This window comes from Vulpes vulpes, chromosome 2 (assembly GCF_048418805.1).
Source record: "Vulpes vulpes isolate BD-2025 chromosome 2, VulVul3, whole genome shotgun sequence".
Taxonomy (NCBI): domain Eukaryota; kingdom Metazoa; phylum Chordata; class Mammalia; order Carnivora; family Canidae; genus Vulpes; species Vulpes vulpes.
In genome coordinates this window covers 117,780,706-117,794,610 of record NC_132781.1, presented here as the reverse complement: position 1 = coordinate 117,794,610, position 13,905 = coordinate 117,780,706, and positions in this window count along the sequence as shown.

The window sequence follows — 13,905 nt, the reverse complement described above, 5'->3', positions numbered from 1 at the left end:
CGGGTTTGACCCGGTGCTCTGCGCCCCCCCAGCAGCCCCCACTACTTCCCGGCGCGGGTTGTTTTCTAGAGGCCCATGAATTGAGCCCTTTGGCGCCGCCCCCATCTCAACAATTCCGAGTTCTGTACAATTATCTCCGTCTGGTTGGCTGCAGCAGGCGTGGCTCCGGGGCCCGTGTGTCCCCCAAGAGGAAGGTGACCGTCGGAAGGCACAGAGCTCTGCGGCAGCCCCCGGGCGGCGCACCTCGGCCCCTCTCATGCGCTGTCTCAGGGTCTCGTGTCGCCAGAACACGGCCGGACAGATGGCCTCCCTCCCTCCCGACCCACTTTCCTTCCCAGCCGTGTGCTCCGATCGCGTCCAGGTACGTCCCTCGTGGATGTGACTTCCAGCTAAACACAGACATGGGCCAGCCTGGACAGGTGGGCGCCCCCAGGGAAGCAAGGAAATAATTAGCCTCAGTGCAGGCAGGAGGCGAGGAGTAAGGGTTTTCGCGTAAAGGCAAAGAGTTTTTCTCGTGCACTTTCAGGAATGTGTATTTTCTTTTATTTTTTTTTTAATTTTTAATTTATTTATGATAGTCACAGAGAGAAAGAGAGAGAGGCAGAGACATAGGCAGAGAGAAAAGCAGGCTCCATGCACCAGGAGCCCGACGTGGGATTCGATCCTGAGTTTCCAGGATCACGCCCTGGGCCAAAGGCAGGGGCTAAACTGCTGCGCCACCCAGGGATCCCAGGAATGTGTATTTTCGATGCGGCTCCCCAGCTGCCGTCCGACGAACGGCCCCAGGGAGCTCAGGCCTCATTACAGGAGAGACCCTGGGTCTGCGTGGGGTTGGGTGGCCGACGGGAAGGTCTGATTGTCACGGGGGACCCAGGGCAGCTTCCGGGCGGGTAGCAGCCACGGGAGGCCCTGAATCAGGGTGCAGGCCAGCAGGCGGCCAGGCAGTAACCACGCCGCACACTCAGTGAACCATGGCTTCCCCGGAAACTCCTGGACCTCGGGGTGGGACGTAGCTGGAGATGGGGTCTTTGAAGAGGGGACTAAGGTAAGACGCAGTCACCAGGACGGACCCCGATCCGGATCCTCACGGGAAGAGGAGATGAGGACACAGACGCGCAGGGGGACGGCCACGCGGGACAAGGGGAGGGGACGGCGTCCGCATACCCAGGAAGGAGGCCTCGGGGACACCAGCCCTGCCTGCCCGACCGCGAACTCCGGCCTCCAGGACGCGGACAGGGAGGGCCGCTGTGCGTCTCTGGTCCAGTCGCACACCTGGCCCCAGAGGGACGGATGCAGAGACACGGCCGCTGGCCGGGGACCTGGAAGTCGGGAAGGGGCCCTTCGGGAGGTGCCCGGGCTGCCGAGACCTGACAGGTGGCAGCCGCGTCCCCCATGTGCTGAACTGGGCCGTCTGTCCAGAGCAGGAGACTCCTGCGGGAAGGGGGGTGGGCTCACTCAGCTCAGGGTGTGGAGGGCGACCCGATGGGAGGAGCGGCTCCTGCACACGCCCCGGTAAGTGCACCAGCATCGCACGCCGAAACCCTGAGCCCTGAGACCAGGGTGGGGGGACCAGAGGGCAGCCACGTGAGACCAACGCCAGACCTCTGGGTTGGGACAGATGAGCTGGAGGGCAGAGAGGGGGAGAGAGGGAGGGAGAGACGGGGAGACACAGAGACAGGGAGAGACAGAGACAGGGAGAGAGGGAGGGGGAGAGAGAGGGAGAGATAGGGGGAGAGACAGAGACAGGGAGAGAGGGAGGGGGAGAGAGAGGGAGAGATGGGGGAGAGACAGAGAATGGGAGAGAGGGAGGGGGAGAGAGGGAGAGACAGAGAGAGACAGCAAGAGACAGAGACAGGGAGAGAGACAGAGATAGGGAGAAAGATAGAGACAAGGTGAGAGAAAGAGACAGGGAGAGAGACAGTGACAGGGAGAGAGACAGAGAGACAGAGACAGGGAGAGACAGAGACAGGGAGAGAGACAGAGAGACAGAGATAGGGAGAGAGAGATAGGGTGAGAGACAGAGAGACAGAGACAAGGAGATAGGGAGGAGAAGAGAAAGAGGGGGAGAGACAGTGAGAGACAGAGACAGGGAGACAGAGACAGGCAGAGAGACAGCAAGACAGCTCCCGTGCAGAGGAGGCGAGTCCTCACCGGCAGCGCTGCCCCGGGAGAGCTGAGGTTCCTCCCCCTCCCCCTGCCCTGGGGGGGCTCAGACCTTCCTAGATGGGAACCTCAGTCAGGCCAGGGTGGGCCTCGTGGGGGGGACATGACCGGGGGGTGGAGGCTCCCCTGAGATTTGCTGGGGCTGGGGGTGCAGAGTAAGGGTGGAGCCTCCTGGGGACCCGTGGGCTCTGCCCTCGGACACCCCCAGCCTCAGCGCGCTTCGGGGGGACCCGGGGGCTGGAGTGCACTCTAGCGACGGGCAGTGCGGGCCTTACGGACCTGGGACTCCGGGGGTCCCTCTGCACGGCGCCAGGTCCCCAGGGGGCAGTCCCCAGGCCAAGGTCACCGCGAGCACCCCACCCACGGAGCTTGGCCCCCGGAGTCGAACTGCACAGGTGGGAGGTCTGACACGGCCGCTGACCGCGCTCAGGCTGGGTTCCAGGCATGCTGTCCTGCCCCCGAGGGCTCCCGGGTCACAGCCGAGCGGTCCCTGCGCCAACGTGGGACGCACCCCGGTGGGGGCTCATGGGGCTGCGACCACGGCGCTGTGAACAGTGTCTCAGACCCGGCACTTGTGGACGGGTTCCCTGCCCAGCGAGCCCGGCTTATTTTTGGCCGCGGGGGAGAAGCAAGCCTGTGCCCCCTGCTCACCGTGGGCGGTGCGAAGACACAGATAGTCCCTCAAGTGATTGACCGACCAAGGCGACTCTTTGCCACAAAGTGCGTTTAGGTTTTAGGTACATACACGTGAAGGTGCGTGTTTACACCCCACCGGGAGAGCCCAGGCCTCCCAGGGGATGTGCCAGGCCCTCGGCGGCGCTGCGCGGGGCATGGACGCTGCAGGGTGCGGGACACCGTCCTCCACATCAGTTGCTCGGCGACTGGCGGCTTCAGACCTGATGCCCGTGCAGCCTGGACACGGTCCTCGCCGCCAGCCCCGCTGGGCAGGTAACAGGCTCCTGGTGGGTTTCCCGACCCTACAGAAGTGTCTCCCCCCAAAGTCACCCCAACACCGTTGTTCCTTAGAGCTCCCTGGGCTTCCTCCCTTAGCACCCTCTGTTTTCTTTGGACACAGGCTTAACCAAAGTCCTTTTATTTCAGGATTTCACGTTCTGTTTTTCTATTGGATAAGAAGAATGCCCGGATCAGTGTTTTCTAGCCAAGAGCATCCCTGACCTTTCCCGCCTCCCACCCTTCCTGCGCTGGAGGCTGCACCCTGCACCGTAGGTCTGCACGGGACGGAAAGCATCACAGGAGTCCAGCGCCGACCCGAGGTTGCCAGGTTTTCTGAGCACCGAGTCGTGCGTTTGTCAGGTGGCGACCGCTGCTTGACAGAAACGCCGTGTCATGCTGGTTAATCGTACGTCTCCCCGTGCCCAGGCCCCGGGAGCCCTGAGGTCTGGCCACACATGAGGGGGTTTCTCATCGAGACCAGCATTCGAGGGACGCCCGGGTGGCTGAGTGGGTTGGCGCCTGCTTCCAGCCGGGTGTGTGATCCTGGAGTCCCGGGATCGAGTCCCACATCAGGCTCCCTGCAGGGAGCCTGCTTTTCCCTCTGCCTGGGTCTCTGCCTCTCTCTCTCTCTCTCTGCGCCTCTGATGAATAAATAAAATCTTAAAAAAAAAAAGAGACCAGCATTCGAAGTGGAGGACTGAGTAGAGCAGAGGCCTCCTCGCAAGGGTGGGTCTCACCTAATAAGTCGAGGCCTGCACAGCCGTTTGGGGTTGAAGGGAGGATTCTCTCCTGCTCCTGCTGGGCTGGGCCAGCCATCCTCCTGCACTCCCGGTCCACAGGCCTCCGCAGCGGGACTGGGGTCTCCCACCTGGGAGGGGCCAGGTGCAGGCACGGGGCTGCCGAGGCCCAGGGCCCCCACTCAGATGGGGACACGACCCAGGGCCCCACTCGGATGGACACGGCCGAGAACAGCATGCCCAGAAGCCCACGTGCCACCCCTGAGCTCTGGGCCTGGGACGAGCCTGGCCTGTGGCTGCAGAATCTGCTGGCTGCCAGGTTCTGTGGGCCTGTGGGGCGTGTGCATGAAACAGCTGAAGCACAGGGGCGTGCGTGCTTATTCGTGAGAGTCCCTCAGAGACAGAGCCCGTGGGGTGTGGAGATTAGAAGGAACGACCCACCCCGTTGGGGAGCACGCAGGCCCTGCAGGCTCCCACCCGCCAGCTGGGGAGGCAGGGAGGTGACACGGTGGAAGGTCCATGACCCGGGGATGCCAGGGATACAGCCTGGCATGAGGGTGGCAGGGCCTGGGCTGCGGGGTCCCCATCAGGCAGCCTCAGCCCCCTGCTAGGCACAGGGGTCCCTGCTCCGAGGACCAGACTAAAGCTGAAGCCCCCAGGACGGGCATCACTTCCATGAGCAAATACGCTTGAGGAATGCTCAGTTCTGTGACATTAAGCAGGTCTGTCCCCTGAGGGGCTTGTGGGGGCTCCTAATGGGTGATGTGCTAACGTGACTTGAAAATGTGGGGATCCCCGGGTGGCTCAGCGGTTTGGTGCCTGCCTTCAGCCCAGGGCATGATCCTGGGGTCCCGAGATCGAGTCCCACAGCAGGCTCCCTGCATGGAGCCTGCTTCTCCCTCTGCCTGTGTCTCTGCCTCTCTCTCTCTGTGTGTTTCTCATGAATAAATAAAATCTTTAAAAAGAAAAAGAAAATGTCCGAAGCGGAGCCGCAGCCTTTCTCGTGGCCTTGGAGCGCGTCCTTCACAGCATCGCCCGAGCTTCCGCTCCATGAGGTGTCCCATGGGAAGTGCTATGGGCAGGCGGAGCCGCCTCCTGTCTGGGGCGCAGCCCTGCGGGTGACCCCACACAGGCAGCGTTGGCTGCGACTGCGACCCGCCCCCGGGGCCGGGCCGGGCCTGCCGCACTTGGGAGGTGAGTGCGAAGGTGAGTGTGAAGGTGTGCGTGGTGTGGAGCTCGTGGCATCGAGGGAGGCGCCATCCTCGGCCTCGCTGTGGTCAGGTCCGCTCCCCCGTAGCATCTGCTGTGTGTTTGTTGAGCGCCTACCAGGAGTCGCCCCGCGCGGGCCCAGGGTCGGCGTCCACCCCGCCTGGGGGTACAGGCCCGTGAAAGCTCAGCAGACTCATCGTCTCCCCCACGGAGCCTCTGGGGGGGTACGCTGCTTCTGACAGCAGCCTCGGGCTGTCAGCTGCGCCGGCTCTGGGTGGCCTAGCCCCGGAATCCCGCTCCCGGCCGGGTGGGAGGGCAGGTGTGCGGGGTGGGACAGAGCCTGGGCGCGCAAGGAGCCTGGCGGCGGGGCCAGCGGAGCCCGGGCTGCAGGTCGGCTGTTCCTGGCATGGGCACCTGGCCCCGGCCGGTGGGCGAGAGGCAGGCCCCGTGTCCCCGGGGGCAGAGCAGCCCCTTCTTGGGGAGTTCGGGGCGAGACTGTGGGCCTGGAGCTGAGCCCTGCGGCTGTGAGAAAGGCTGGGTCCCCAGGCCGCTGCATGGCTCCCATGGAACGAGGGGCCGGACGGAGCCACTGCCAGTGGCCCCTCGCCAGTCCCACGACTGGTCTTCTGAGACGTGGAGCCAAGTACACCCCCGCTCTCCGTAAACACTTGGGACGAAACATGAAAAATATCTGCACTTGGCCAGTTGGCTTTGGTTCACTGGGGAGACGGGACGGTCCCACCGATGAACAGGTGTGGGAGAGCTCTGCATCTGCCCCATCGCTGACATGGCCGCGGCCGCCTGCGTGACAGGGGGACCTCGTCTGCGTCGTCGCCCACCCACCCGCGGCGGCGCGGCTGGAGCTCCAGGCACGATGGCGGGAAGAACTGCAGAGCTTGGCTGCTGACCCTGACGTGGTAACGTCTTTTTAACACTGGGGCTGTCTCAGTCTGTGCGGCATTCGGGGCCTGGGCCTCCTGGGGGGCCCTGACCCACCCTCATGAGCGTGGCGGTCACACTGTCCGTCCCGCTGTCCGTCCCGGAGACGGCCCCGGCGCCCCGGCAGGAGGAGGCCGGCTGGCCCCAGGTAGGGCTGCTGCCTGCGTGCTCATGGGAGCGGGTTTCGGGCCTGATTCCCGTACACTGGGGTGCGGGGGACTCTCGGGGCCCCCACAGGACCGAGCATGGGGGCCCAGGGCTGACCAGCAGGGGAGGTGCCAGGTGGCCAAGGGCTCACGCCACCAGGGTCTGTCACTGACGTGGTGGGGAGCGCCCTAGGTCTCCTTCAAGTAAAACATCCGCTTTGGAGCCCCAAGGGGAGGAGGAGGTGGCTGGCGTCCCCTTGGAGTGGGAAGTGTTTCCGGGAGCCGCTGAGCGAGCACGGCCAGGGGGGCTGCAGCTGGGGGCTGGGGGCTGAAGGGTCTGCGCGGGGGGGCTGGGCGGAGGGGCCTTCCTCGAGGCTGTCAGGCTTCCGAGGACACATTTCTCTGTGTGTCTCAGAGGCCCGGCTGCGGTGACGCGCATCAGGAGTGATAATGGGGGCCGTGCGTCTGGGTCCCCGGGCGGCCAGCTGACAGCCTGTCCTTGAGCGTCCGGATGGACCATAACTCTGCAAAGATGGGGCCCGCATTTGCTGGGCTGTCACCACTCCGCTGGCGTATCACGGTGTCCCCGGCGCAGCAGGCCGGGCACAGAGACGACCACATGCTGAGCCTGGGGAACACCTGCCCTCCCACTGCCCCTGCGTTAGGTGAGGACACGTCCTTCCACCACTCGGCCGTGGGTTTCCTGAGCACCCACGGGCCGACTCCGTGGGCGGGGGTTCAAGCGGCCCCTCGAGTTTACTGCCAGGTGTCCCTCCCACCACCACCGGGGGCCTCGCCTGCAGCCCAGGGAGCCTCGCGTTGCTTCCCTGAAATCCCTGGACCCAGAGGGATGCTGACGGGACTGGGCTTATTTCTTGTCAGTTCATTTATTTACTTATTTACTATTATTATTTTTAAAAATATTTTATTTATTCATGAGAGACACAGAGAGAGAGAGGCAGAGACACAGGCAGAGGGAGAAGCAGGCTCCACAACGGGAGCCCGACACAGGACTCCATCCCGGGTCTCCAGGATCACTCTCTGAGCCAGGGGCAGATGCTCACTAAGCACCCAGGGGCCCCTTTTTTCATTTTTTTAAAATTATTATTTTATTTTTTAGTTTAAATCATTTAAAGACGCATGGATTGTTTAAGCAAAATGCTCCTCTTTTTGTCCAAATTCAATCTCAGGTCCTAGAAGCCTCGTGGGTCAGATTCCTGGTGTCCCCGCCGAGCGGGGACGGGGAGTCTGCATCCCTGCCTCCTGCACCCGGTGTGGACACTCCCACCCAGAGCCCTCGGGGTCCTGGGGCCCAGTCCCCACTGCAGGGGTGAGGTCGGGGGGCAGCCTCTCCGTGCACCCCGTGTCTGAAGCACTAGTGCATACCTATTGCGTGTTGACCGTGTCAGCACAAAGTGGGAAGCACCCACTTTCAGGTGTTTCCTCTCCTAACGCTCACAGCAGTCCCAAGTTTATCATGATCTTCCTCTCGTCACGCAGAACACGGGCTGGAGGGAGTAGCGGTGGGCTCTGTTCAGGCTGGGCCGCAGCCTGCGGGCTCCACTGAGCATGGCTCAGCCGCCGCCAGCCCAGGTCTCTGGGGTCACACCAGCGCGCACCACCCTGCACGTCCCCGCGCATCTCCACACCACCCTGCACGTCCCCTGGCAGGGGACCCCGAGGCGCGGGTGCCGGGGAGCAGTGCTCTCCCGATGGCCGCCTCGTTGACGTGTCCACGGAACAACGGAAACCAGATGGAAGAGAAGTCGTCTGCGGTAAACGGCGGTTCTCTAAGGCGTCTACCGTCGTGGGTATGTTCGTTCCGTATCGCGCTCCCTGTAGACGCGAGAACTGAAGCTCGTGTCTGCAAGAGCCGCCGTTGAACCGCGCCCGGGTCCAAATAACGTCCTGCTCGCCGCCCAGGGTAGTTTTAGGGTGAACCACGTGGACAGGGTAGTTGTAAAAATAACCCGCAAAGAGCATCGAAATTCCTGAAACTCTACGAACTCTTCCAATTACATATGTTTATATATAAATATACAGATGTCACTGTCGAGTTTCCGAAAACACTGAAAAACCCAGCAAGACGCTGGCATTGTCAAGTGATGCGTCCTTTCATTGTTTTATTTTCCTAGTACAGTTTGGATGCTCGTTCACTTGTTTTGTTTTCTGGCACATTTTAGGTTTTGGATAGTCTGGGGCGGGGGCGGGGGGGAAGGATCCGCGCCTTGATGTTTATTGATTTCCTTGGGAATTTCCCTGTTCTGTTGCACGTGCTTTATGCTGCGAACCAGTTACCTACGTCCTGTTTTTTTTTTTTTTTTTTTAAGATTTATTTATTTATTCATGAGAGACACACAGAGAGAGGCAAAGACATAGGCAGAGGGAGAAGCAGGCTCCTCGCAGGGAGCCCGATGAGGGACTCGATTCAGGATCCCAGGATCATGCCCTGAGCCGAAGGCAGATGCTCAACCGCTGAGCCACCCAGGCGTCCCCCTTTTTTTTTTTTGGTAAGTGTAACCGCATAGCCCGGGGGAGCAAAGGATTGCCCTCCAGCTCTGATCTGGAGCACATGACGGAGTTCAGGAAAGGGAAGCTGGTTTTAAGCAGAATGAGGCAGGTGCAGGGGTTTATGCACACACACGCCCGGTCATCTTACCCCTGCAGGGGCTCTGTCCATGGAGCCCGTAATTCTACTTTAGGACGTGGCATGTGCGGAGCAGAACCTCCCTGCGATGCGCTGGTGAGAAAATCAAGTGGAAATCAGCGTGACAGGTGTACGTCGGCTCCCAGCCGAGCGGGAGGCCAGGGGCCCCGTGGAGGGTGCGGGTGCGGCTGCGGCGGATGGGGAGCTCGGGGCTGCAGGTGCGTGAAGGGTGGTCGGGGATGCTGCTGCTGCCCTGGCTTTACTCACCCCTCGTTGTCCCTCCCCGCAGCTCTTGTTGCACAACCGGGTGAATTATGCTGCCCAAGGTTATTGCTCAGATAACCTATGAAGTCTCCCCGTTTTATCACACGGATCTAAATGTTAACTAAGTGCTTGTTAGCTTTCCACATTACGTCGGAGGGATTCATTAGCGCTTCCGTCTCCGGGTGTGTGTGCTTTAGGAGCCTTTAGATTAAAGATGAATCAAAGTGACTCAGTCCTGCAAGTTTTGGATTAGAAATCAGTGTCTCTCTGGATGCCGTCCAAGTGTAAAATGTAGCACAAATTGCCTTTAAAAATTAATAATTCACAAAATCTATGGGCTAAAGCCCAGTCTGGCTTGAGAAGATAAGTAAAATAAATATTGTAAAGTCAATTTTTAATAATCTGTGGCATGGAATTTAAGCACAAGAGAAAACATTTAGCAATTAGGCAGGAGCATTTGGTGCATGATTAAATGTGAATAATAATATTTAAAAGCCCCGTACCTTCCTTGCTTGCAGAAAATATCACTTAAAGTTCTAATCTAGCACACAACACAGCTCGTACCATTTCTTTGTTTAATGAGCTCCTGCCTTGAGATGTTCATGTTTGAGCAGTTACTTTTATAAGTATTTTTACATCGACAGCTATGTGTAAGACTGGCAAGAAGTCACAGAGACAGATGTTTGATGAGGGATTGTCAGGCCAGCGCAGTCATGGAAAATAATATAATTAGATCCGTCACTAGGCTGGTAACCGGTGGTCGGGCATATTTATCTAATTATTGAGACGGCGCATTTACATCTGAGGGGATTTTATTCTAAGAGGTTTATAAGATTGGGAGTTAAGGCTGATCTCCCGACTATCTACCACGTAGAAGCTGGCCTCCGGGCTACGGTTTTTCACGATGAAGAATAAAATCCCTGATGGATGATGGCAGGGCCTCATCTCCCAGAAAGAGGCATCAACATAAAAGGCCGAGGAAACGGAGGAGCCTGCTTGGAACAGAGAGAGACGGAGGCAGCGCGAGCGGGCGAGCGAGCGGGGCACCCCGGGTTCGAGGGGCAGCCTGCTGCAGAGGGCCCTGCACCCAGGCCGGCAGGCAGGTCGGGAGTTCCGGAAAGAGAAAGACGAGAGGGGGAGAGGGGAGCGCTGGAGGGCCCTGCCCCTTAGCGCCTGCCGAGCACCCCAGACAGACGGGAGAGCAGCCCTAAACGGCCCCCTGTCACACTTCCTGCGCGTGCGCACCCGGAAGCCGTGTTTTGCAGGGGTTTGCACAGTGCACGGACCCGAGCAAGTGAGTCTGTCTGTAGAGAAGAGATGCAGGCGGAAGCCTTGGCATCCCTAAGCCGCCCCTGCACCTGCTGGGCTGTCCCTCCCGGGCGGCGGTGGCAGCTGCTGGCCCCTAGGGGGAGCTCGGAGCCCCCAGAGCCTCCACCGCGGGTGCAAGAGTGTGGGTGAGACCCTCGGTGGACTGAGGTGCTTCAGGTCATCAGGGTGGGGTCCTGGGTGGAGAAGGGACGGCGCGGACACTTTCTCGGACCTGCGTTGATTTACTCCAGACGAAAGGAAACTTCCACGTTGGGTGGGAGTCGAAAGTTCAGTTCTGCACTGAATGCTCGTGCCCTCCCCAAACTGCTGTGTTAAAACGGAGCCTGCGGGGTGATGGTGCGAGGAGGCGGGGCCTCTGGAGGGGACGAGGGCATGGGGGGGCTCCCTCGGTGGGATGGGTGTCCCTGGAGAGGAGGCGGGGCCTCTGGGAGGGGACAAGGGCATGGGGGGCTCCCTCGGATGGGATGGGTGTCCCTGGAGAGGAGGCGGGGCCTCTGGGAGGGGACAAGGGCATGGGGGGCTCCCTCGGATGGGATGGGTGTCCCCAGAGAGCCCCTCGCCCCATGCCCCACCATGGGAGGACACCGGGAGGAGGAGCCAGGAAGCGGGGTATCACCAGAAGGTGCCTGGGCCTCGGCCCTCCGGCCTCCAGAGGGATTCCGAGGCAGCGATTCCCGGTGTTTCAGGCCTCCCGTGTGAAGGGTTCCGTTAGAGCAGCCCCGTGGGCTGAGGCAGCCTGAGACCCAGGCGCGGTGCAGATCCATGTACCCACGCGTTCTGTGCTCTTGGTGTCCTGTGTGGATTTGCAGGAGTCGTTGGTTTCCAGGCTTGTCAGGGCTTGGAAATCCAGCCTCTTGTTCAGTCCACGCAACTGAAATGAAGGATCTCAAGTGACCCAGGCTCTAGCTCCAGGGTTGCCACCTTGTGATGTCACGGCAGTTGGCCAATTTCTAAAAGCCTTGGTGGGGTGAGAGGCCACAGGGGGACTTCCGCTTGGTCTTGTTTAAGATCCCTTTTGTCACAGAATTTTATTCTCCTGCTGAATATCTGTCTTGGCTCCGCCCCCCATGGGCCAGACACTGTTCCAGGCCCTTCGGGTGTAGCAGTGAGCAAAATGGGTCAGTCCTGCCCTCGTGAGCTCACGTGCCGGGGCTTGAACCCCGCACGGTGGGAGGGCGTGGTGCTCGGGCACCACAGTGCGACAACGGTGACAGGCCGCTAGTTTTCTCTGCCCCTCCCACTGTCAGAGCCGCTCGTCTGTCGCCTAAAGGGGCCCAGGACAGGGACAGTTTGATGGAGGTAGCGGGAGGGCAGGGGTCATTGCCACCCCCCTGAACCCAGCCAGGACGCTCCTCCTGGGGAGCGGGAGGGCTCAGGGGGCGTCCCTGGACTGGAAGGGAGGGCCGTCACATGCTGCACGATCCTCCGGGGTCCTGGACCTGCCACGGCCGGTCCGAACGCGAGACAGGCGCCCACAGACACGCTACCTCCCCCTGAGGCCCCGTGGAAAGAACACGGCCTGAGGCATCGAGCTCTCAAGGTGGAGTCTTAGGCTTGCAGCGTCCGAGTCTGACAGCTATTCTGGGGACCCCAGCACCTGAGAAGCCGGCTATATGCCAACGTTTCCACCAAAGCTCTGGAAGCTTCCATGGAAACAAAGACTGAGTTCCTGACCTCCACGCTTGCCATCCAAGGTCGTCGGAAGGAGCGGAATATGGACACGTCAGAGTGTGCGAGAGGAGGGGGCAGATCCACGGGGTCCGTTCGGGCGGGGACAGTATCCCGCAGCTTTCCGCTCTCCCGTGAGGGCAGCGGCTGCGGGTGCTCCTTCGCTGGAGACCGATCTGCAAAGACCGCCGTCCCGGAGCTGCGGAGTGCCAGCGGGGGGGGGGGGGGGGGGACTGTAATGCTTCGGGGGCAGGGGCTCCAACCTGTGGCACGTGCCACGTGCAAGGTTGCAAGGTCAAACCCAACCTGGGCCTCCTACAGGGGGGCGGTGGGCACCGGACCTGCGCGCTTGGCAGGGCAGGGGGCAGCAAGCCTCCTTCCCAGTGGGGTCGTGCCCTGGGTCCCCCAGGGGCCACCACAACGGCAAGCCGCTCACACGTATATCTATTTCCAGAGAGCTGGCACATTTACCAACCATTTGGTGACAGTAACCAGCGACACTCCAAAACTGCAGAAACGGCGGCCCCTAACCCACGGACGTGAAGCAGGGGACACGGGCTTTGCCATTAGACTGGAAGGGACCGCTGGGCCGGCACATGGTGCTCAGATTCGGGTGGTGCTTGAGTACGAGGGGCGTGGGCATGCTGCCGCTCCCCAGATATGTTCTGCGGAAGGGAAACGACAGGGTCTGCCTAAGAATGGCCACTTGCTGCAAGGCCACCCCGACAGCTTTCGGGGGCATCACAGTGGACCCACCCTGTGGCTACACACCCGGGTGACGTTTGCCCCACGTTGCAGAGCCCTGGAGAGGTGCTCTGCATCCCACGACATGGGGGTGCCGGGCGGAGCCCCCTCCCTGCTCAGATCCTGTGGGGCCGAGCCCCTTCCCGCGGCCCCAGCTCGCCCCCCGGCTGCACCCTCCCTGCAGCCCGCTGCCCCCCCAGCCTCAGCGGTGCACAGGCCTGTGCTCGCAGCATCACGCGACTGCTCTGGTCACTGGCCTGCCCCCGCTGACGGCACTGCCTCTGCCGACCTGGACCCCGGCCACCCCTTAGGACCGACCGCAGTCCTGGGTCCCCTCTGCGAGCCTTCCGGAGACCTCGCCAGCCCCCACGCTCTTGAAACAGCCACGGTCTCCAGCCTCAAGCCAGCCCCTGTGACGCTCTGCACTGGCCGGTACTGCTCACGGGTGTTCCCCGGACTCAGCAGGACGCTGGGCTCCTTGGAGGGACGGAGGGAGCGGCCGTTCCTTTTTTTTTTTTTAATAATAAATTTATTTTTTATTGGTGTTCAATTTGCCAACACACAGAATAACAACCAGTGCTCATCCCGTCAAGTGCCCCCCAGGAGCCGCCGTTCCTGACTCCTCCTTACACCCTCCTTAGTGCCCCCTGGGGTTGCAACCGAACAGCAGGCCCTCAGGGACTGCTGATGCATTTCAACTGAGAAATGGAGAATCTTAACATTTTTCATGCGCCCTGAGGCCTAGCTACCCGTGTCCTTGTCTGGTGGGGGCTGCCTTCCCGGGGCAGGAGGACACGGGAGTCTATGCCAGAGCCGCGTGAGGGGTGAGCTCTCCACAGCCTCCTCGGGTGTTGCTGACTTGTGCTAAAGCTCGGCTTCGGGCGGGCTGTCTGCAAATGGCTTTCATCTGCCGCCGCGGAGGTCCGTGAAAGGTTGATCTGATTCTCCTGGATGGCACCCTAGGAAAGTTTCCGACGCGGCGGTGAAGCCGGCTTCCCAATGGGTTCATTAGGTGCACATATCAACCCAGCGCTTTGTGTTTCATAATAGCGCGTTGGGAGATAGAGATAGAGAGAGAGGGAGGGAGGGAGAGGGAGAGGGAGAG